The following is a 24,164-nucleotide window of genomic DNA, read 5'->3' as shown; positions in this document are numbered from 1 at the left end:
CCCTGAAAAGGTTGGGGAAGCAGCAGCAGCAGTATGGCAAGCACTAAATAAAGCAGAAATTGAGATTCCACCCGGAAAATGTCAGGGACCAAGCAAAGAAGTAACATTTTTAGGTACTTGGTGGATAGCAGGCAGTGCAGTGATTCCTCCAGATACCTTAAGAAAAATTGAAGAGCTGCAAATGCCCCAATCAAGGAAGGAGTTACAACAATTAATGGGATCTTTAGGATATTGGAGGAAACATGTGCCTGGATTTTCTATCATTTCCCGCCCCTTATACTCACTCTTATGGAAAGGCAAACCCTGGGAGTGGAAATTAGAACATAAAGAGGCAGTCAAAACTCTAACTGAAGAGTTAAAAACATATCAGTCACTGGGACCAGTACACCCCCGTGACCCTATTATAGCCGAATGGGGTTTCGCCGAACACGCTACTTACTGTAACCTGTTCCAAACTGGGCCCGATGGGCCAAAAAGACCTTTATTGTTTAGCTCAACCGCATTTAAAGAAACAGAACAACGACACGCTGAATGGGAAAAGGGACTTTTATCTTTAGCCCGAGCAGTTAAACAAGTTGAGAAAATACATCAGGGACAACCTGTGCAAACTAGAGGACCATTTAATTTACTAGAAGCAATCCTAAAGGGGACTGCTCCCCCAGAAGGAGTTGCACAAAAACCCACTGTCCAAAAATGGTATGCCTACCTAACAGGAGTTGCAGAAAATATGCAACTAACTGAAGGACACACTAAGCTTTCCAAATTGCAGATGCCCATAAACACAGACCCTTTAGCGTTACAACAACCATTTAAACCTTCACCCATTCTGGATGCACCGCCCCTCACTGAGGGTACACCAACAGAAAACATTTGGTTTACAGATGCTTCAGCAAAAAGGGTAAACGGTAAATGGCAATATAAGGCTGTTGCATTAGACATTACCACTGGCAAACAAGTAGTAGAAGAAGGTGAAGGCAGTGCACAAGTAGGAGAAATAAGAGCAGTTGTTTTGGCAGCACAGAACGGAGCAAAAATCATATATGTAGACTCCTATGCTGTGTGGGCCGGTGCCACACAGTGGCTCTGTCAATGGGAAACCTTGAATTGGGAAGTAAATAGATCCCCAGTTTGGAGAAACAAAGATTGGCAATTATTACTAGATATAGCCAGGAAAACACCTTTCAAGATGGGATGGGTAAAAGCTCATGCTAAAGATAATCAACCAGCCACAAAGTGGAATCAAAAGGTAGATGAGCTAACTACAATTAGGAAAATCACCTTAAATCCTGAGTGGTATCAGTTGGGAGAATGGTTACATCAAAGCCTAGGCCACACAGGTAAAGCAGCACTTTACTTTGCTGCACAGAGTAAAGGCTGGCCTATAAATAGAAAAACTTGTGAAACTATTCTTACAGAATGTCCCCAGTGTAGATTGAAATTACAAGCAGATCATCCTGCTAAAGCACCACCTTTACATATCAATGAAGGAAAAGCTTTATGGTCTACATGACAAATTGATTATATCGGACCATTCAAATCCTCTGCAGGATATCGATACATCCTTACAGGAGTGGAAGTAGTCTCCGGCTTGCTTATGGCGACTAAATGTCGGAAAGCCGATGGGCGAAATACAGTGAGAGGGCTATCATTTTGGTTCTCAAATCTACCTACTCCTGATGTTATCCAGAGTGATAATGGCTCACTCTTTTCGTGTTAGGAAGTGCAAGATTGGGCAAAACAAGAGGGAATTAGATGGGTATTCCACACCCCATACTACCCTCAATCAAATGGGATGGTAGAAAGAGCTAATGGCTTGTTGAAAAGGAATCTCAAACCACAGGAAGCTCAATGGGATACGAGACTTCCCAAAGTACTCCATCAATTAAATAATCGATACGGGCCTACTGGAAGCCCTGTAAGCCGAGCATTCTTTGTAAAAACTGAGCTTAGCGCTCCACCTACTAGGAAAAGAGAATATCCAATGACATTACAGCCAGGACAGCCTGTGATGGTCAATTTACCATTCATCGGCACTGTGCCTATGACTTTAACTAAACCTCGTGGCCCACTTGCCTGGGAAGCTACTGATAGCAGTGGTGCAAAACACAGAATTAGTTCACAATGGATTTTTCCTTCTTCTTAATGGGGTAACCTGTTCGGACTCTCCCCACCAAAACAAGTCTCTATTTTCTCTTACAGCACCCCACCAGATGGCAGACGGAAATGCTGTGTTCGTGTTACTATTCCAAATCCTAACAAACTGTTGATGTTAATGCATGCATTGTACGGGAACAACCAGGATTTATTTGTGAGAGTAACACCATCAAAGCTCAAGACATTTGTCTTGACACTGAACAAAATGTTTGTCGTTTTGAAATATATCCCGATGAAACCCCTGAAACTGTACTTGTATATATATTGAAAAAAGGATGTGTTTGTATGAGAACCCTTTGTGATGTTATATTTGTAGATAACATTACTGTAGATACAAGCAATCGCTCAAATATTTGTGTTTGTAACTTTACTAAAATTGTGGGATGTGACTTCAATTATTCAGCTCCTGTTACGTCTTATCAATTGTTACAATCTAACTATACATTGAGTCAAGATTTATTGCCTACCCCCATTGGAATGAATCTTACATTGGTGAAGAAACTACTACAACACGATGACCTGTGTCAACTGCTAGAACGCATACGAAACAATGGACACAAAACTCTGATCACCGTTCATCATGATGCAGAAGAGATACACCATGTCTTGGAAAGAGTGAAGAAGGATGGAGGACACCATTGGTGGGAAACTCTTCTTGGATGGTCACCGACAACAATAGGGGTTTTTAATTTCATGTTTCACCCAGATGTGATTTTTACTAACTCTAACATTAGTGTGTCTATTGCTTATAATTATATTGTATATAAAGGTTTGTTACCTGATAAAACAAATAACCCAACTTCAACCACTCAAAACATACAAATTAACACATAACAAATAGCAGTGCTTCACTGTCTACTTACTGTGGATCTATAAGTGCATAAAGTATCAATATACTATTTATGGCACAGAGGCAAGAGGTGACTGTACCATCACTCTGTGAGAATAAAATGAATTGACTATAGTCACGGGGTGGAGTGTGAGGGTGTGCTTCCCCCGCCCCCGACCTTTATCTCCTGCAACCCTGCTCAGGTGATAACCACCAGTGGTGATTGTAATGGATGCATCTGGTCACGATGGCTGCATCAGCTCAAAGTGCATTCAGGAGACAGATAACAACACAATAGCCTAGGGCTATTGTGCAATGCACCCACCGAAGAAACTAAAACCTGTGGTCGGCATGCAAATATGACTATGGGTCAATCATCCCCCATAAATAGTGAGCAGCCCAGGAGCCCTTTGAGCTTTCCTGCATGGCAGCTGGCTGCATGCCAGGATGTCCCCTTGAGCAGGGACGCCTCTCAAGGTTACTCCTCGAGGTTGAGAGATTCCTTGCCGCAACAGATCCTTGGTAAGTGACTAAGAGCATGCTAAACTTTGAAATCTTAGCTAAGTGATATAAAGGATTGATTGCGCACATATAATCCTTTAGACATAAACTGTTGACCAAGTCTGGGACTAGGACTGGCTCTAGCTGCACCTAGACTCCTCTCTGAGAAGGAGTTTAGAAAGCAAGGGGATCTTTTTCCGAACCTCATGACTCAACGGGAGGGTCTCCCTGACAGTTTTGTCTGACCCTGTCCTCTATGCAGTAAATGATCAAGTGTACCCTGCCATCGAATCTTGTTAAAACACTGTCGCATTGAACTTTGTTAACTCCCTATTCTGTATCAATAAACTATATTTTTACTTCTTTCTTATGAGTGAAGTGCACGCTCACTCCATCCGTGACATGCCCCCTCCCAGTTTCTTGTGCACCTGGCAGAGCATGGGAAGCTGAAAAAGTCCTTGACTAGTGTAAACACCACTTAGCAACAACCAAAACATCAGCGTGTTATCAATATTATTCTCATACTAAAATCCAAAACACAGCACTATATCAGCTGCTAGGAAGAAAATTAACTGTATCCCAGCCGAAACCAGGATTTTGCAAGCAGATGGTCACATCCACTGTAAGATGGCTTTTAGTATCAAAAGTGCTGAGTGAGAGAAGACAGAGTGTCTGTTCAGTTTCCAAAGACAGGTGGTAACTCACTTGCCAGGGTTATCTCTATCTGCTGCTCTATTGGTACTATGTAGGTCAAATTAGCCGTAATGCTGAGCGCCACTTAATAAGGTCTCAGTCTGAAACGATTTTTAAGGAAAGTGTTTCTAGTCTGGACTTAGACAACCTGTTTAATTTCAGTGGAGTTGTATTACAGCAGAATTTGGCCAACTGAAAAGAAAACATTCAGCAACTTTACTACCAACAACAGCATCATTAAACCCTATAATGAGGGTTTTGCAGACTGTTTGTTCTGTCTTACATTCCCTCAGTTTTGGAGGAGCCAGAAGTGACCACTTTGATTTCAAAGAACGTGGCAGCATCATGCCAGCACACGGCAGCTGCTCTGCCATTATACCCATTAGGCCACGCTTTCCATACAGACACCCAGAGCAATGCATGCTCCTCTCATAAAGGGCTATGATCCTATCGTCTGCTGGGCAGTCAGAGTCAGTACTCCATATGCTTCAGGAAATGGTCCTGGAAAGTAAGAAAATAGTATTCCTCCTTTTGCACTAGAGTCCTGGCAAAAGGTGAGAGGGCTGGACTGCTGCTGAAGAAGGTCTCTTGAGCATTTATATCAATCTTTTGCAGTGATTTGACTCTTTGTAAAGAGATAAGGCATTCACTTTGACATCCTTGTGTCCCTGAGTTGTTGCTGCAGTTGAGTCTGGACATTGCATTTTTCTTTGCTCATCTCAGACAGTGATATTGGTATCGCTGTCCTCTCTACAGCAAGTTGATTTCACTGTTGGAGACGGTGTCTACTTTATATTTTGGTCTGTTCTCCAAGTGCTTTGGAATCACAGAGGGTGAAAGGGTCAAGTGAATGATGGTGAGAGGTGCTGCTGTTATGGTTTTAATCATGCTTTTGTTTTTCAGGTACAGCTCGAAACACTCTCAGCCAACCAAACATGTGGCTAGCAATCTTCCTCAGCATCGCCCTCTGTGTGCTGCCTGTAGTTGGCTTTCGATTCCTGAAGGGTCATTTAAAGCCAACTCCCAGCGATAAAGTAAGGAGATACCTTAGTAAACCAGAAACCCTGCTTACTACCACCTAAGCTTACTGTGGAGCCATATTGCAGAGTGTATGTCCCTGTAGATGCAAGTGCTGCCATCCATTGAGAAGGAGGACTGAATTTGGGTTTTGGCACAGTTCAAATCATCTGCAACTGGGACCAAGGCTGAGATTATTTAGATGTGGATTAGATTGCACTGGAGCGAGGAAGCCACACTATTTTTAGGTGCAGGGTTTAAGTGCTGTGGCTCAGTGGCAAAGGAGTGGCGTGTTTCAGTCCTCCCGCCCTGCTGCCATACAGTTTTTAGCCTGGCAGACCGCAGCCCTTCACCCTCCACCCAGGCATATGTGTTTGCTGGGGATTTTTTTGACTTCAGAATTTACTTCATTTGTAGCCAATGGTTATATGCCCCCTCTGAAACCAGCTGCCCTCCCATCCCCAGGAATATGAAGATGAGGCCATTAGGGCAAGGAGAGGCTGGGAGAGATGGAGTGGGCAGAGAGCGCACAGCTCACTACAGCCAGTGCACCCCTCAACAAGATCGGCATAAACAAAGCTCCTGGCTGCCTTTCAAACAAGAGTATCTGCTAAATGCTGCTGCCACCTGGTGCTTCCTTCCTCTTCCTGCATTGAGCTGCGAGACACGAGTGTCTCTGAGCAAAGTCCCAAGGGCATGCACCTCAGTGCTCCCCAGTGACTGCCTTGATCATCCTTGGGATGTCTGTGAAGCTCCCCAGGTGCTCCAGGACTGTCGGAGAATGAGTGAAGGGGAATTCTCAGCCCTTGCAGAGGGGGTAGGTGGGTGCTAGAGAAGACTGCTAGGAAGGAAGGTCCTCAGCACACAGTTAGGGGGCAGTTCAGATGTGTAAAAATGGGCTGAGTTTACCCTTCAGCTGAGCAAAAGTCCAACACATCTGTGGCCCAGAATCCCAGCCTCAGTGCTTGGGTTGAGCATCTCTCTCTAGTGCAAAATCACTTTACTTTTCTACCTCCTCTGGGAAGTGAATTGTCACAGGAGAGGAGTGTTTGTGTTTCCTGCTGTACAGAGATTCCCAGCTAGCAGTATGAGAGGAACTTAAATACAGACCTGAAGTTTAGAGAGGACAAGTACCTACAGCTGCCATTGTCCCAAGCAGGAAGGACAGGGGTTCGGCAGCTGAGGATTCTGCCGAGCATGGCACTCAGTACTGGCCTCCTGCCTTTGACAGTCTGTCCTGGTTTCAGCTGAGATAGAGTTAATTTTCTTTATAGTGGCTGGTATGGGGCTATGTTTGGGATTTGTGCTGAAAACAGTGTTGATAACACAGGGATGTTTTAGTTGTTGCTGCACTGGTCAAGGACTTTTCAGCTTCCCATGCTCTGCCAGGTGCAGAAGAAGCTGGGAGGGGACACAGCCAGGATAGTTGATCCAAACTGACCAAAGGGCTATTCCATACCACATGATGTCATGCTCAGTATATAAAGCTGGGGAAGAAGAAGGAAGGGGGGGATGTTCGGAGTGATGGTGTTTTGTCTTCCCAAGTAACCATTATGCGTGACGGAGCCCTGCTTTCCTGGAGACAGCTGAACACCTGCCTGCCCATGGGAAGTAGTGAATGAATTCCTTGCTTTGCTTTGCTTGCGTGCGTGGCTTTTGCTTTACCTATTAAACTGTCTTTATCTCAACCCTTGAGTTTTCTTACTTTTGCTCTTCCGATTCTCTCCCCCATCCCACTGCGGGGGGAGTGAGCGAGCGGCTGTGTAGTGCTTAGTTGCTGGCTGGGGCTAAACCATGACAGTCCTTTTTGGCGCCCAACATGGGGCACAAAGGGTTTGAGATAATAACAGATTAACCAGAGCGTATTAAGGAATTCAGATCTGTTAGTAGTTGTGGGACGTGATATTGATCCATCTGTTCCTAGCATTGGTTTACCTGATCTGCACCATGCTCATTTTTTTGCTGTACATGTTAAAGATCGGTGTTGGTTTTTGCAGTTTGCTGTGCTCTGCTTTAATTGGTGATGTTTTGCCTGTGAGATTTGTTATTAAAACAGTGACCTTGGGTTTATTTTGGTATCTAAGTGCTGTACTGAAACTGTTCTTGTATGTCGGGTACCACCTTATGGAGACAATTAGCAATTATACTTCTTCCTCTGAGAGGTTTTTTATGGAGGAAATGCAGAATTGTACCTTCACTACTTTCTTCTACAATGCTTCCTCCTTCATTACAATAACTTTTCAGTATTTTGAACAACCTTGGGTAGTTAAGATACTTCTATTGGTATTGCTTGGGAATATTGTTTCGATCTTGTCCAAGGTTAGTAAGCAATTTAAGAATATCATCCAGAGATCTGCCCCAAGGCTGGATAGTTATGAGTGGCAGGGTGTGTGGGATAGCATGGGCAAATGACTAGGACAGTGGGCACCTCCAGTGTTTTGGAACTTCACCCCTGAACAAGTGCAGAATCCTGAAAAATTAGTAGACTACTTGGAAAAAGTATGCTGTCACCCTGGAAATTCTAGGGAGACACAAATCACTGCAATGTGCTGGGGTCTGGCCCATGCCTACCGAGCCCTGTTCAACACTATTCAAAACCCTCAAGGATCTGGTGACAAAATGACAGTCACTGCGGCTGCTCCAGCCCCCCCTGCGACAGGCACTGCGGCTGTTCCGATTACCCCTGCAACAGGCACTGTGGCTGCTCCAGCCCCGCCTGCAACAGGCACTGCAGCTGCTCCGGACAACTCCGTTACAAGCACTGCGGTTCAAACAGGGAACGAACCCGTGTCAGTATCAGTCGCCCCTATACATAAAAAGAAATCCTGGAAGCGAAAGTCAGCTTGTTTAGAAAGGGAAGATGAAAGAGCAGGGCCATCACAGGGAGAGGAAGAGGAAGAACTCGTAAATGAGACAGAAACCACCCGATCCCTATCCCTGAGTGAGCTGCGAGATATGCGAAAAGATTTCAGCCGTCGTCCAGGGGAGCACATTGTCACCTGGCTGCTCCGATGCTGGGATAGTGGGGCCAGTAGCCTGGAATTGGAGGGTAAGGAAGCCAAGCAGCTGGGATCTATTTCTAGGGAAGGGGGCATTGACAAAGAGATTGGAAAAGGGGAACCAGCCTGCAGCCTCTGGAGGCGACTCCTGTCAGCTATGAAGGAAAGATATCCCTTCAAGGAAGATGTTGTATATTGCCCCGGGAAATGGACCACCATAGAGAAAGGGATCCAGTACCTGAGGGAATTAGCTGTGCTGGAAGTGATTTATGGTGATCTGGACGATGTGCGGTCACCCACAGATCCAGACGAGGTCCAGTGCACAAGACCTATGTGGCGGAAGTTGGTATGAAACGCACCACCGTCGTGTGCCAATTCATTGGCAATACTGACCTGGAAAGATGGAGACGGTCCAACAGTGAATGAAGCTGCTAGTAACCTCCAGGAATATGAAGAAAGTATCTCTTCCTCCCTTGTCTCAGCTGTGGAGAAACTGTCCCGGGAGTTCCAACAGTTCAAAGAAGATATGTCCTAATCCCCACCTATACGGACCAGTGTCTCAGCTATTAGGAATCAGCGTTCTTCTGCTCAAGAGAGAGGATATAGAGGGTACACACCACGGGGCACCCTATGGTTTTACTTGCGTGACCACGGAGAGGACATGAGGAAGTGGGATGGAAAACCTACCTCAACCCTAGAGGCACAGGTACGTGAGTTGCAAGGAAAAACAATCACCAAAGGGAGTTCTTCCAGGAAAATTGCTGCTCCGGTTTCCAGTGTACAGTTCCCCAGACAGAGTAAAAGGGCTGATCTTACTTCTGATTTTAATGAAGAAACTCCTGACTCATATACACAAGAAATGGGTAAGGAATATTAAGACCAGGATTAGGGGGGCCCTTCTTCCAGCCAGGTGGAGGAAAGGGACAACTGGGTTTACTGGACTGTGTGGATTCGATGGCCTGGCACATCAGACCCACAGGAGTATAAGGCTCTAGTAGACACCGGTGCACAGTGTACCCTAATGCCATCAAGCTATATAGGGGCAGAACCCATCTGTATTTCTGGAGAGACAGGGGGATCCCAACAGCTGACTGTATTGGAGGCCGAAGTGAGCCTAACTGGGAATGAGTGGCAAAAGCAGCCCCCATTGTGACTGGCCCAGAGGCTCCATGCATCCTTGGCATAGACTACCTCAGGAGAGGGTATTTCAAGGACCCTAGAGGGTACCGGTGGGCTTTTGGTATAGCTGCCTTGGAGAAGGAGGAAATTAAGCAGCTGTCCACCTTGCCTGGTCTCTCAGAGGACCCTTCTGTTGTGGGGTTGCTGAGGGTTGAAGAACAACAGGTGCCAATTGCTGCCACAACAGTGCACCACAGGCAATATCATACCAACCGAGACTCCCTGATTCCCATCCATGAGCTGATTCGTCGACTGGAGAGCCAAGGAGTGATCAGTAAGACTCGTTCACCTTTCAACAGTCCTATATGGCCAGTGAGAAAGTCTAATGGAGAGTGGAGACTGACAGTAGACTATCGTGGCCTGAATGAAGTCACGCTGCCCCTGAGTGCTGCCGTGCCGGACATGCTGGAACTTCAACACGAACTGGAGTCAAAAGCAGCCAAATGGTATGCTACAATCGATATTGCTAATGCGTTTTTCTCAATCCCTTTGGCAGCAGAGTGCAGGCCACAGTTTGCTTCCACTTGGAGGGGCGTTCAGTACACCTGGAATCGACTGCCCCAGGGGTGGAAACACAGCCCTACCATTTGCCATGGACTGATTCAGATTGCACTGGAACAGGGTGAAGCTCCAAAACATCTGCAATACATTGATGACATCATCGTATGGGGCAATACAGCAGAGGAAGTTTTTGAGAAACGGAAGAAAATAGTCCAGATCCTCCTGAAAGCCGGTTTTGCCATAAAACAAAGTAAGGTCAAGGGACCTGCACAGGAGATCCAGTTTTTAGGAATAAAATGTCAAGATGGACATCGTCAGATCCCAATGGATGTGATTAACAAAATAACAGCCATGTCTCCACCAACTAGCAAAAAGGAAACACAAACTTTCTTAGGCGTTGTGGGGTTTTGGAGAATCCATATTCCAAATTACAGTCTGATCGTAAGCCCTCTCTACCAAGTGACCCGGAGGAAGAACGATTTCCAATGGGGCCCTGAGCAACAATAAGCCTTTGAACAACTTAAACGGGAGATAGTTCATGCAGTAGCCCTTGGGCCAGTCCGGGCAGGGCAAGATGTAAAGAATGTGCTCTACACCGCAGCCAGGGAGAATGGCCCTACCTGGAGCCTCTGGCAGAAAGCACCAGGGGAGACTCGAGGTCGACCCCTAGGGTTTTGGAGTTGGGGATACAGCTATACTCCAACTGAAAAAGAGATATTGGCAGCATATGAAGGGGTTCAAGCTGCTTCAGAAGTGGTTGGCACTGAAGCACAACTCCTCTTGGCACCTCGACTGCCGGTGCTGGGCTGGATGTTCAAAGGGAGGGTCCCCTCTACACATCATGCAACTGATGCTACGTGGAGTAAGTGGGTTGCACTGATTACACAACGGGCTCGGATAGGAAACCCCAATCGCCCAGGAATCTTGGAAGTAATTATGGACTGGCCAGAAGGCAAAGATTTTGGAATATCACCAGAGGAGGAGGTGACGCGTGCTGAGGAGGCCCCACTGTACAATCAACTACCAGAAAATGAGAAGCAATATGCCCTGTTCACTGATGGGTCCTGTCGTATTGTAGGAAAGCATCGGAGATGGAAAGCTGCTGTATGGAGTCCTATATGACAAGTGGTAGAAACTGCTGAAGGAGAAGGTGAATTGAGCCAATTTGCAGAAGTAAAAGCCATTCAGCTGGCTTTAGACATTGCTGAACAAGAAAAGTGGCCAGTGCTCTATCTCTATACTGACTCATGGATGGTGGCAAATGCCCTGTGGGGGTGGTTACAGCAATGGAAGCAGAACAATTGGCAGCGCAGAGGTAAACCCATCTGGGCTGCAGCATTGTGGCAAGATATTGCTGCCCGGGTAGAGAACCTGGTTGTACAAGTACATCACGTAGATGCTCATGTACCCAAGAGTCAGGCCACTGAGGAACATCAAAACAACCAGCAGGTGGATCAGGCTGCTAAGATTGAAGTGGCTCAGGTGGATTTGGACTGGCAACATAAGGGTGAATTATTCATAGCTTGTTGGGCCCATGACCCCTCAGGCCATCAAGGAAGAGATGCAACATATAGATGGGCTTGCGATCAAGGGGTGGACTTGACCATGGACACTATTGCACAGGTTATCCATGAATGTGAGACATGCACTGCAATCAAACCAAGCGGTTAAAGCCTCTGTGGTATGGAGGGCGATGGCTGAAATATAAATATGGGGAGGCCTGGCAGATCGATTATATCACACTCCCACAAACCCGCCAAGGCAAGCGCTATGTGCTTACAATGGTGGAAGCAACCACCGGATGGCTGGAAACATATCCTGTGCCCCATGCCACTGCCTTGAACACTGTCCTGGGCCTTGAAAAGCAAGTCCTGTGGCAACATGGCATCCCAGAAAGAATTGAGTCAGACAATGGAACACATTTTTGAAACAACCTCATAGACACCTGGGCCAAAGAGCATGGCATTGAGTGGGTATATCACATCCCCTATCATGCACCAGCCTCTGGGAAAATTGAATGATACAATGGACTGTTAAAGAGTACACTGAGAGCAATGGGTGGTGGGACATTCAAACATTGGGATACACATTTAGCAAAGGCCACCTGTTTAGTCAACACTAGAGGATCTATCAATCGAGCTGACCCTGCCCAATCAAAACTTTTACGCGCTGTCGAAGGGGATAAGGTCCCTGTAGTACACATAAAAAACATGCTGGGGAAGACAGTCTGGGTTATTCCTGCCTCAGGTGAAGGCAAGCCCATTTGTGGGACTGCTTTTGCTCAAGGACCTGGGTGCACTTGGTGGGTAATGCAAAAGGATGGGGAAGCCCTCTGTGTACCTCAAGGGGATTTGATTTTGGGTGAGAATAGCCAATGAACTAAATGGTATGATGTTAACTGCTATATAATACTGTATGTCATAACTTTTATGGTTACTATACACCATATCAATGGTATTTCAATAAGGATCACCCAGATTAGTGAAGAATGAACTTCGATGAAAGCAAGCAAAGTGCAGTGGTGATGGAACCAGAACTGGCTTCAGCATGCAACAATCCAACAGCACACACCATCTCTTCTGCCCTGAAGGACTATTATGACAAATGGAGCCCAAAGTCATGAACTAAATGAACTTAATAAACATTTTAGAAGGATGGCCCATAGACCAAGGGAATGATAACTGTGTACATATATATATATATATATATATCAAGAGTCAGGAAAAGTGGTGGTGATTAATTGTATTAGAAAGGGTAGAACCTGGGCATGACGTAAATGGTATAGAATAAGGGGTGGATACTGTCCTGGTTTCGGCTGGGAGAGAGTTAATTTTCTTCCTAGTAGCTGGTATAGTGCTGTGCTTTGGATTTTAGTATGAGAATAATATTGATAACACGCTGATGTTTTGGCTGTCGCTAAGCGGTATTTACATTGGTCAAGGACTTTTTTTTTCCTTCAGCTCCCCATGCTCTGCCAGGTGCCCAAGAAATGGGAGGGGGCACAGCCAGGATAGTTGATCCAAACTGACCAAAGGGCTATTCCCTACCATATGATGTCATGCCCAGTATATAAACTGGGGGAGTTGGCCGGGGGGTAGTGATCGCTGCTCAGGGACTGGCTGGGCGTCGGTCGGCGGGTGGTGAGCGGTTGTATATATTTTTTTTTTCCCTTTTTTCCCTCCCTTGGGTTTTGTTCCTCTTTCTCTCTCTCGTTGTTTTCCTTCTCATTATAATTCATTATTATTATTATTATTATTTTGTTCCAATTATTAAACTGTTCTTATCTCAACCCACGAGTTTTCTTACTTTTGCTCTTCCGATTCTCTCCCCCATCCCACCGGTGGGGAAGTGAGCGAGCGGCTGCGTGGTGCTTAGCTGCCGGCAGGGCTAAACCACGACACAGTCCCTTTCTGAAAAGATGCCTGTCCACAGGTGATCTTGGTGGCCACATGGGAGCAGAGAGCCCACTACCTGCAAATAAAATGCATTATTTCATTCCCTTCTGCCAAGGAATATGAGAATCTATTGATCACCATTCTCATCATAAAAAGCTTTTACATATCAGAGATCCCCTTTAGTAGTCTGTTTTCTAGATTAAGTAAGCCAATTTTTCAACATTTCCTTATAGATCTTGTTTTCTGGACTTTTGGCTATTGTTGAGATGGCTTTCACATTTTGGGTTATTTGACTGAAGTGCCTAAAAGAGCTGCAATAATACCCCAACTGAGTCATCACAGAGCTGTAAGGAACAATACACTGAAATAATCCCCTCCCATGTCTTACAGATGACACTCCCATTAATGCCTTTTAGAATAAGATTTGCTTTTCCTTTTACCCAGCTGCCACCCTGTGCTGCAAGTTCAGTTCCTGCTCTGCAGCCCCTCCCGCCAGCCTCCTGTTTTGTCACTCATTTTTGGATTTGGACCCCTGCTTCTGTTTCCCTTTCTTTGCTCCTCTTCTACTGTGCTTGTGAATAATGATGCATTTCCCACTTTTTCCATCTTATTTTCTGATTTCAGGTCCTGCTCAAGATCAAAGAAGCCAAAAAGCTGCCACCTCCACCCTCACCCAAGAGACGCCTGCGTCGCACCAGCACCCACCGCTCCAGCTATGCCTTCTCCCATCAGCATGGCTTTGGAGCACTCATTATGTCTGGGAGAAACATGCGGCCAAAATCACCTTTTGCCACAACAGGAACATTTTCACCAAATAGTGACAAACATAAACACAAAGAACTGTAAAAAAGCAAACCCAAAAAACAAACCAACAAAGCAAACCAAAGTAAAGGGCTTTCAGGAAAGGAGACTGTGCTCCCTGCAAAGCACTGAGCCAGTGGCTGTCCAAAGCTCTGCCCTCTGGGCTACCAAAGCAAGGACTTGGGCCTTTCCTTTCACCCATGTGCACCCTCTGACTTCAGCTTCTCTTCCAAAGACATGTGCTGCTCCTGGGGAAGTCGGGCAGGGTGAATTAGAGCTGTTATATGGTATCCCAGAGAGCCTCCCTGGAACAAGAGAGAACATGCTGTGGGAGGCATCTCCACTCCCTGAGATTGTTTATAACACTTTTTTTTTCTTCTCCATTTAACTACATACCTCAGAACAAAGAGAAGTCCAGGCTGAGGAAAAGGCTGAATTGGTGATGTCTTTCTCATTCGCGTGCCTTTGTTTCTGTCATGAATCCACTCTGGGCCGTATTACTGGGGTGACAGTATTGACCCCAGGTGTGCCTTAGGTCCAGCCATACAACCCCCAAATCCCCGATCTTTGTAATATGTGTAATTTTGTAGCCTTTTGACTGTATACAGGCACTTTGGAAGGCATGAGCTGGAAATAATCTCCTTCCAAACTAACAGTTAATCCAGTTTCTCAAAAGATGGCCAGTGCTCAAACACCACCCTCTTCCTGTATCTGCAGTCAGGAAGTGCTGCAAGCTCAGAGAAACCCCTAGTTGGTCAAGGGACAAGGGCTTGACATTCATCAGCCTGCCCTATTTTATCTGCATTGTAAATCTGCTCTTGTTGTAAAGATCATTGTCCTCAGAGCCATCTCGAATTTTGTAGCTGAGCACCAGCCATTTCATTTAGACTTAAAATAAAAGGGCAAAAGAAGCTCAGGCTCCCATACAGATCAAGCCATAAAATCTAGCCCTGAGAAGCCCGTGTCATGGTTAAGGCTCATCTGAGCCACCAGCACCAGGCAACTTTCCCACCATAACAGACTGAGGCAATATCTGTCTTCTGAGGCACACGCATATCTGAATTGATGGAAATGACACAAGAAGTATCAGAGGCAAAGATGCTATTTCACCGCTAGCGCAGGGTGTCCTGCCCTTTACTCCACCCGTGCTGTTGCTCAGTGTAATGGATGAAGCGTGACCTGATGACTCCCTCACCCTCCCTGATGAGCGGTGTGGTCAAGTTTCAGAGGAACTTAGTGAGGGCTCAGGGGCCTCTGCAGAGTTTCTCTGTGCTGGCTAATATTTTATTTGGGAACGGTTCATCTGTCAATCATGAGTTCCAGAGAGCTGAAAATACTATCAATCTGACTGCCAGCAGAGGCACCTAAGATGTATAGACACAGTCAAAGACATGGTGATCTTGAGGGACTGGGATTTGCTCACTGCTTTGTTACACCAGCTCCATAATCAGCAGGGTTACTGGGTGGAAGGCCAGCGTGGCAATGTGGCAGTCTGTCTTGCCAGCACTGCTGAGCTGTCTAAATGGAGCTTTTTTTGTGCAGAGGACTAAGCAGCATTGGCTGTTATATTTTTTTGGCTCCTTTATACAAATTTAGACTCTTTCCTTGTTTTGAATTGGATTTTTTGCACAGTAACCATCTGATATTTATTGGGAGCTCTCTGCCTTGAGTCTCTGAGCTATCAGTGGAGGCAGTGTATGATGGCAACAGGACAGCCATGACCCCATTTCATCCGGTCTGCGTATAACACCTTGCTGCCTGTGGTCCCAGTTTTAGCAGTTACTGTATAAGATTGTTTAAGCTCTAATAGAAGGTTTCATCTCCCTGGGTTTAACTCAGCACAGAGAAAAACAGTCTGTTGCACCTACTGCTTTGGGAGGCTTGTTACAAACTGTGGTATTAAATTTCAGCATAGCCAGTGCAAACTGGAGCTGGGACTGGATCCAGACTTCAGCAGCCAGGAGCTGCTTGCTAGGGAAGAAGCAAATTCTAATCCAGTGATCTCCCCTGCAAGGAGATACCTAAGTAAAGTGAGAGCCTGCACCCTGACTGAGGAAACTGCTGTGATAGTGCTTGTCACCTCCCTCTGATTTACCATTCACTTTGCAGAGACAATCATGGCTTTCTGATTAGGATTATGTCTTTCACAGTCAGCCTTCCTGGGGCTAGAGGAAAAAGGAGAATTTATGCAGGTAAGCAGACATCCCCATGATACCCAGACTGGTCTGTGGACTGAGACTCCTATCAAAGCTGTTCCTAGCATGTAATGCAGCAGAATATAATGCTGAGCAGCAGAGGCAGACCTTTTGCTGACAGAGCAAGGAAACACTGGGACCGTATCACTCTTCTCATATGGTTTACATGCAAAGCACTCACCTTCTGGCTGAAGGGGACTTGCAAATGCTGCATAGGACATGCAGGGGGTAATAGATCTGTTGGTGAACTTGCTCCAGATACAAATATTTCAGTGGTTTGACAAGATCAGCATTTGAAACATATCAGCTGGCAGTGATGTCTGTCCTATATCACTCCTGATTTTGTAAAATATTTATTTAAAATAAAAAGATAATATTGGGATGACTGATTTGTTGCCACTCTGCTAATTGATCAAAGGAGTTTATAACCAGATGTGTATGTTGTTCCTGGATCTCCTAAAGTGGGAGGATGGTCTGTGGGAGAATGGATCTGAGATGATAGTGCTTTTAATGCGGTATCCTGATTTGGGAAACAATCAGGAAAGTAAGGAAGCTGCAGTGGACAACTCTGAACAGCAAGCCCCTAGGAAAAGCCCAGCAGATGGTTGTTATGTGATGGAGCTCGAATTCCCAAACTTCCTTTGGATCCTGTAAGGGATGTTTTAGAGGAAACCTAGAGGAAACGTTAAACATCCTGTAAGGGAGTTCTTGGTGTTCTCATCAGCCGTTTAATCCTGTACATTTGTCCGAGTTTCTGGTGTCAACGGCCAAGTGTAGCAGTACATGCCAGACTTAATTGTGCTTTGTAGTAATATTTTCTCCAAGCTGCTATACAGCCTTGTAAGTAACGGCTCGTGGGACCGGGCTTCTGACCCATCCTCTGCCATCCGCAGCTCTCTCCCTCGGGTGCCCCGAGGCCCCAGCACCGCCCCGCTCGGCGGGGACGGAGGACGCCGACTCCCGGGCGGCCCCGGCGGGAGGGGGGGGCACGGGCAGCGCCGAGGTCCCACCCCGCCGCCCGGCTGTAAACAGCGGCGCCGGCAGCCGGTAAGGGGTGGCGGTGGCCACTGCTGCCGCCTGCGGGGGGGCTTGTCCATGGCCGGAGCGGGTAGCCCTGCGGGGCGGTTGGTGGTTCTGGCAGCTGCCTGAGGGTGTCGGCATTTCTGGTGTGTGTGTGCACGGTGCTCTGCTCGGTCCCGCGGGGTCAGATCTCGTGACATCTGTTGCGCAATGTTTGAGGATGATAATTTAGTCTTTTATGAAGCTCTTGTATTTGATAGATATTTTAGATTGCTTTGATAGATAGATAGATTAATCCCTGGGATTTTTTTTTCTTTTTCTCATTATTCCATAAGGCAGAGGTTCATGGTTTGAACAGTGTGTTCTGCTGTAGCACCTAAATACTCACTGGCCCATTGGGCAGCAGTTTCAGGATCAGGAATGATAATACTTTGATGATAACCAGTGATGATATGGTTACTTCTCTTATACTGCAGCAGAGGAGGGCTTAGAGCATATCCTCTCTCCCCTGAATCCAACAGGGTGACATGTAGCAACCTCTGCCACTAATAGTGAGGGGCACCTTGAAGGTGTTTTACATGGCTAACTGCAACACCTGCATTCCTGCTAGGCTGCCCGGTGGCTCTCACTTTATCGGTGTGCATCCACACAACTCTCTTCCACTGACCTGTAGCCTGGAAGTCATTAGTCATGAGCAGCTCTTATGGAATGGGAGGGCAAAGGAGCACCACATGCTTGCCCTAGGTTCTCCAACTGGAGTGATCCTCAGCAAGGTCTGTTGTAAGAAAGGAGCTGTCTGAATAATGACCCATGCTAATTACAAGCTGGGAACAAAAACAGGAGTATAAGGGACCTCTTGGATCTGGGACCTTTGGGCAGAGGCGCTGTGTCCTATAACCCTGTCAGACCACTGATAAAACTTCATCCTAAAATCAGACATGCCAGCTGAAAAGCTTCCTGTTCTGATGGTTGATATTTTTTTCCCCTCTAATTTTCAACCTAAATGTGTTCACAGTACATTTATTCTCTTGTTGTCTTGCCAGCATTATCCTTTTGCTTCAGCAGTTTTGTCTCCTGTGATATATTTAGAGAGCAATCCTATCTGCTCTCTGCCTACATTTGGCTAGGCTAAAAAAGCCAAGCTCTTAAATTTCTTCTTGTTTGATAGGTTTTCTGTTTCCCCCAGGCCCTTTCTGCACCTGTTCATTTGAGTTTATTTTTAAATGCGGGTGACCAGAACTTTTTGTCATCAGTGCCTGTACAATAGTACTGGTATTTCACTGCCTTTGTCTAGACTGCATTTGCTTTTCTTATGGCCTCATCACCTCTACAATCCCTAATGCAGCTTTAGTGGTTATTTTTCTTAACTTTACTGTAAATATGTACAATCATTAGCTAAATTGTGTTAGCTAAATAAATACTTCTCATCTCTCACTGTCTTATGCCTGATAACATGCAGAGGAGCTGAAGTCATCATAGCATAAGTCTGTGCATGCTGATGCTTTAAACTGGTGCCTTGTCCACAGGGGCAAGCTTTTCCCATGAGGGCTGGCAAGGACTTTTTACTACATCTACTTATGTTTTGGCTGATGTAAATGTGCTGGAGTGAGGGAGCTGTCATTCCTCCTAGCAAAGGCAAGTTCCCAGCCTCAGCTGCCTGTCTGGGAGCCTCCTCTAGCTCTGTTCCAGTGATAGGGGATTGGGTTGCTGAAGGGGTGGACGTGGTGCAGGGCTCAGGAGAAGGACACAGAGCCCTACAGCCTGGGCTTGACCTGCAAGTGCTTCTGGCCATAGCTGCAGCTGTGAAGGAACAACCTCTCCCCCGTCACTCCCAGCTTGAAGGGAAGTGGTTTTCATACCCCCCGTCTCTTTCCCCAGCCTGCCTCTTGTGCTGTGTGGAGTTGGCTGTACTGAGCTGTCAGCTCCCTGCCTTTCTGCTGAGCCCTCTGCCAGACTCTTCATCTATACATGGATCTGGCCTTTTCCAACCTCCCCTCCCAACACCAAGAGATGTTGCAGGAAATCGGAGCTGGGCCAGGCTTGCTCTGAATTAGGAAAACATACAATCCTACCGCTGGCTTTTCGTAGGTTCTCTGGAAGCATCGTGCCTGGCTTTGGGGGTAGCTGTCTGTGCTCTGGTGAGGGCTGTGCTGTTGAATTGTTTGCACTGTGAGAGCAGTTATTCCCAGACCTATAGGTGCTATCTCCAGTGGCTAGCCCCATGCATGGCTCCACAAACAAAGCTGTCTGATCTGAGAGTTGTGTTTCAAGGGAAGGCCAATGTTTTTGTTACTGACTGCATCCTGCTTTCGCATCTGTATTAGGCACTTAATAAAAGAAGCCTGGCTTTTATACATAATGAACAACCCTGTTTGCCTCTCTTAACTTTGGGATTTATGTCAGAGATCCTGGGATCTTTTCAGCCTTATTGCATTCCCCCTCCCCTTGAGAGGCAGGGAGGATCAGTATCTTCTTGTTCAGCAGAGAGCTGGGACCTGAAGTATGCAGACCAAGGTGACTCAGGGAGTCAGTAGCTGCCCTGAATTTTAAACTGAAGTCTTTTGTGTCATCTGGAGTAGAGTGCTACCCTCCATCAGCCCTGCAGGCATCCAGGCCATTCATTCCATGTAGAGTACAGGTCTGTATTTAGAAAACTAATTTGTACTCTCATGTTGAAAAATTGTAGTCTGAAAGTATCCTAGTTCATGTGCTTCATAGAAGCTTCTGGTCCAGGTCCCAGTCTGGTGGCCTTTTGCTGGCAGCAGTGGGCTTGCATCCTTTGGGCTTAGACAGCAACACCTAGAACAGCTGCTTCAGAGGCTTCCTTACCTGCTGGCAATCGTCCCTCAAAAACCTTCAGGCTGAGGATAAGGGAACATATAATATTCAAAAGGTGCAAGCCTGGTTTATGGTTGCCTGATATTCTGCCTGCAGTTCTACTTCTGGTTCAGTTTTTGCTGTGGCAGCACATGCTGTCTGACACTTTTTCCTGTGCAGGATGCCTGGCATCCTGAGTTTTCTCTACTCAGTGGCTTGGTTGTGTTGCATATTGGATGGCTTGGTGGAGCTGGTGACTGGGCAGTGTGCGATGGTCAATGTGCAGGAATACATCTGCTCTCTTTTTATGTGAGCTGGAGAATGTAATATCCCAGACTGGGATATTACATAGGGGTTATGGTTCCCTGAAACCTCCTTTCTGTCTTTCTGCTGGGATTGCAGGCAATACTTTTCATGAAACAGATGAGGGATAGATGAAGTGCCACCTTCACCCTTCCCCACACCACCAAGCTGCTGTGTGGCAAGGGTACCTTTGAGCTCTTGGGAATAAATGAAATTAAGATATCGTGTGTAGCTATAGCTGCCTGATGCTCTTTCCTGTGGTTAGCTCTGTTGAAGCTGGGCCAGGCATCAGATCCTGCTGGTTTGCCAGCTCAACTTGGAGTGCTTCAGGTTAAACTTGGCTGGGAGGAGTTTTTCTGCTTGCTGTATCACAGAATCACAGAATCGTATAGGTTGGAAAAGACCTTTAAGATCATCAAGTCCAACCTTAAACCTAACACTACCAAGTCCACCACTACAGCATGTCCCTAAGCACCTCATCCAAACGTCTTTTAAATACCTCCAGGGATGGTGACTCAACCACTTCCCTGGGCAGCCTGTTCCAATGCTGGACAACCCTTTCAGTGAAGTAAAATTTCCTATCCCTCCCAGATGTTCAGGGAGGCTGGTTACCCCAATTCTGCTTGGCCTCACGCAACCTGCCTTCTGCTGAACACTTAATTCCCAGTTCTTCACCAAAGCCCTAGACACATAGGAGGGTGTTTTCTGAGGTTTGTTGGGTATAGGTCTCTGTTCCTCTGATTCTGGAACATGAAGCCTGGTTGGGGTTTTGCTTGTGATAGCTACTGCTCATCTGAAGCCCATGGTTTCTCCCCCTCTTCCCGTTCTCGTATGTGCTTGCCTGGACTGGGAATGTTGGTTTCCACAACTCACATCTGTTGTGCCTGGGGTGGATATTTGCTGAGCATCTTTGTAGCCCTTAAGCCTTGCCCTGGACTCTGCACTTCTGATTGAGTCCTCAGTGGAGCTGGAGATGGGAGTGTGTCCCCTCCTCAGGACCGTTCCTATCTGAACAGTCTCCCCTGTGGGCAGCTCTTGGTCTATTGTTACAAATGTTCTGCTGACACCAGTATCTGTCTGGCACAAGCTATAAAGGCTTTTGTTGGAGGACACTGCCTTAGGATGCTTTCAACCTCTCTGCTAGTTCAGTTGCTTTGAGACTTCAGAGTTTTCTGCTTAAGAAACTGTATATGCAGTACAGTGGTGGTGTCTCTCGGGCGACTCGTTAGTGTCCTTCACAAGAAGAACTTCTTGTTGGCTGGTTTCACGATGGCTGGTTCAAACTGCACCAGGATCCTCCACGAGTGCCAGGGCAAGACACTGGTTCAGATGGCAGTGTGTAAGCACAAATTTGATGTGCTGCTAATCTCATCCCAGCACTGGGATGTGGAGTGTGGCCATCCTACTGCTGTAATCATTGTGCTACGTATACACAGCATTGAGACTGTGCCTGGCAAAGCCTATGGGCAGGTGTCTGTGATGGGGTGAAGGGTTGGGAGGTTTCTTTTGAGACTGTAATTGGATGTTGAAGGGAAAGCAGGAAGAAGAGGAAGTGCCTGTGCACCTTAATCCATTGTCAACAGAATAACCCCAGCTGTATTAAAAGTTTTGAGGACAGTCTGGCCTCCTGGTACAGGTGTCTACTTGTGCATGGCCCTGTGTCAGCACAAGTTCAGATGCAGTGCACAGGCATTAGAGCTCCACAGCTCCTTGCATCAGGCTGCAGTGGGATATCCCACTGAGACAGAGCATCCCTGGTTACTGTGCTTAGAATACTCCTTGTGAAATACCAGGCTTTGCAATGCATCAAAGCTCTGGTACCTGCAGTGCCTGGGTCCCTCAGGGTTCTGTGTGGAACACATGCTCTGCAACACATCTAGCTACGGTTTGGAAGAGGAAGTGAAGAATATAATTTTCTGATTATTCTAAGTTAATCAGGGTAGTTGGTTTGAAAACTTCCTGAAGAATTACAGGAATTCCCACAGCATTCTCCTGGAGAAACTGGCTGCTCATGGCTTGGATGGGTGTACTCTTCGCTGGGTAAAGAACTGGCTGGATGGCTGGGCCCAAAGAGTGGTGGTGAATGGAGTTAAATCCAGTTGGCAGCTGGTCACAAGTGGTATTCCCCAGGGCTCAGTATTGGGGCCAGTTCTGTTTAATATCTTTATCAATGATCTGGATGAGGGGATTGAGTGCACCCTCAGTAAGTTTGCAGATGACACCAAGTTGGGCGGGAGTGTTGATCTGCTTGAGGGTAGGAAGGCTCTGCAGAGGGACCTGGACAGGCTGGATTGATGGGCCGAGGCCAATTGTATGAGGTTCAACAAGGCCAAGTCCTGCACTTGGGTCACAACAACCCCATGCAACGCTACAGGCTTGGGGAAGAGTGGCTGGAAAGCTGCCTGGCAGAAAAGGACCTGGGGGTGCTGGTCGACAGCTGGCTGAATATGAGCCAGCGGTGTGCCCAGGTGGCCAAGAAAGCCAACAGCATCCTGGCTTGTATCAGAAATAGTGTGGCCAGCAGGACTAGGGAAGTGATCGTCCCCCTGTACTCAGCACTGGTGAGACCGCACCTCGAATACTGTGTTCAGTTTTGGGCCCCTCAGTACAAGAGAGACATTGAGGTGCTGGAGCGTGTCCAAAGAAGGGCAATGAAGCTGGTGAAGGGTCTAGAGCAGAAGTCTTATGAGGAGCAGCTGAGGGAACTGGGGTTGTTTAGCCTGGGGAAAAGGAGGCTGAGGGGAGACCTTATTGCTCTCTACAACTACCTGAAAGGAGGTTGTAGCGAGGTGGGGGTCGGTCTCTTCTCCCAAGTAACAAGTGATAGGATGAGAGGAAATGGCCTCAAGTTGTGCCAGGGGAGGTTTAGATTGGATATTAGGAAAAATTTCTTCACTGAAAGGGTTGTCAGGCATTGGAACAGGCTGCCCAGGGAAGTGATTGAGTCACCATTCCTGGAGGTATTTAAAAGACATGTAGATGTGGTGCTTAGGGACATGCTGTAGTGGTGGACTTGGCAGTGTTAGGTTAATGGTTGGACTTGATGATCTTAAGGGTCTTTTCCAACCTAAATGATTCTATGATTCTATGAATATCTTGCAAAACTATTAGCATGATAAAACAGCAAATGGGATTCCATGCTGATAAATGCTACAACTTTATGCATGTAATGGTGATTTGTGAACAGTTTCTCACTGCCCACAAGAAGCCTTTGGAGTCACTGTGGATAGTTATCTGAGAACGTCAGATCAATGTTCATCTGTAGCCAAAAAGGCAGACCTCATACTGGAAATAAAGAATAAAAAAAATGCTGGTATATATTCTTGTATACTAAGTTATACAGTCATGTTGTGCCTGCATCTTGAGTACCACATACAGTCTAGTCACACTCTCTCAAAAAGAGTGGCATAGACCTGGACATGATACAGAAAAGGGCAATGAGGATGATTAAGGGACTGAAATAGCTTCTGTAGGAAGAGATTAAACAAGGACTTCCCCTGGGAAAAGTAGATGATAGTAGGAAAGAGTAAAGGCCTATAAAATAGTGTACAGTGGGGAGAAGTTGAGTAAGGAATGAGCATTTGCTATTTCTCACAGCACAGAAGCAGCACATCCAGCAAAATTATTTATTATGGAGGAGGTTAAGGAAGTCCTTTTCAACACAGTTGATTTGCAGAACATGCTGCTATGAGATGATATGAAGGCTGAAAATATACACAGATTCCAAAAGGAACCGGACACCTCAATGGCAGAGATGTGT

Source organism: Ciconia boyciana, chromosome 4 (genome assembly GCF_034638445.1).
Source record: "Ciconia boyciana chromosome 4, ASM3463844v1, whole genome shotgun sequence".
Lineage (NCBI taxonomy): Eukaryota > Metazoa > Chordata > Aves > Ciconiiformes > Ciconiidae > Ciconia > Ciconia boyciana.
Note: the sequence above shows the minus strand (reverse complement) of the source record.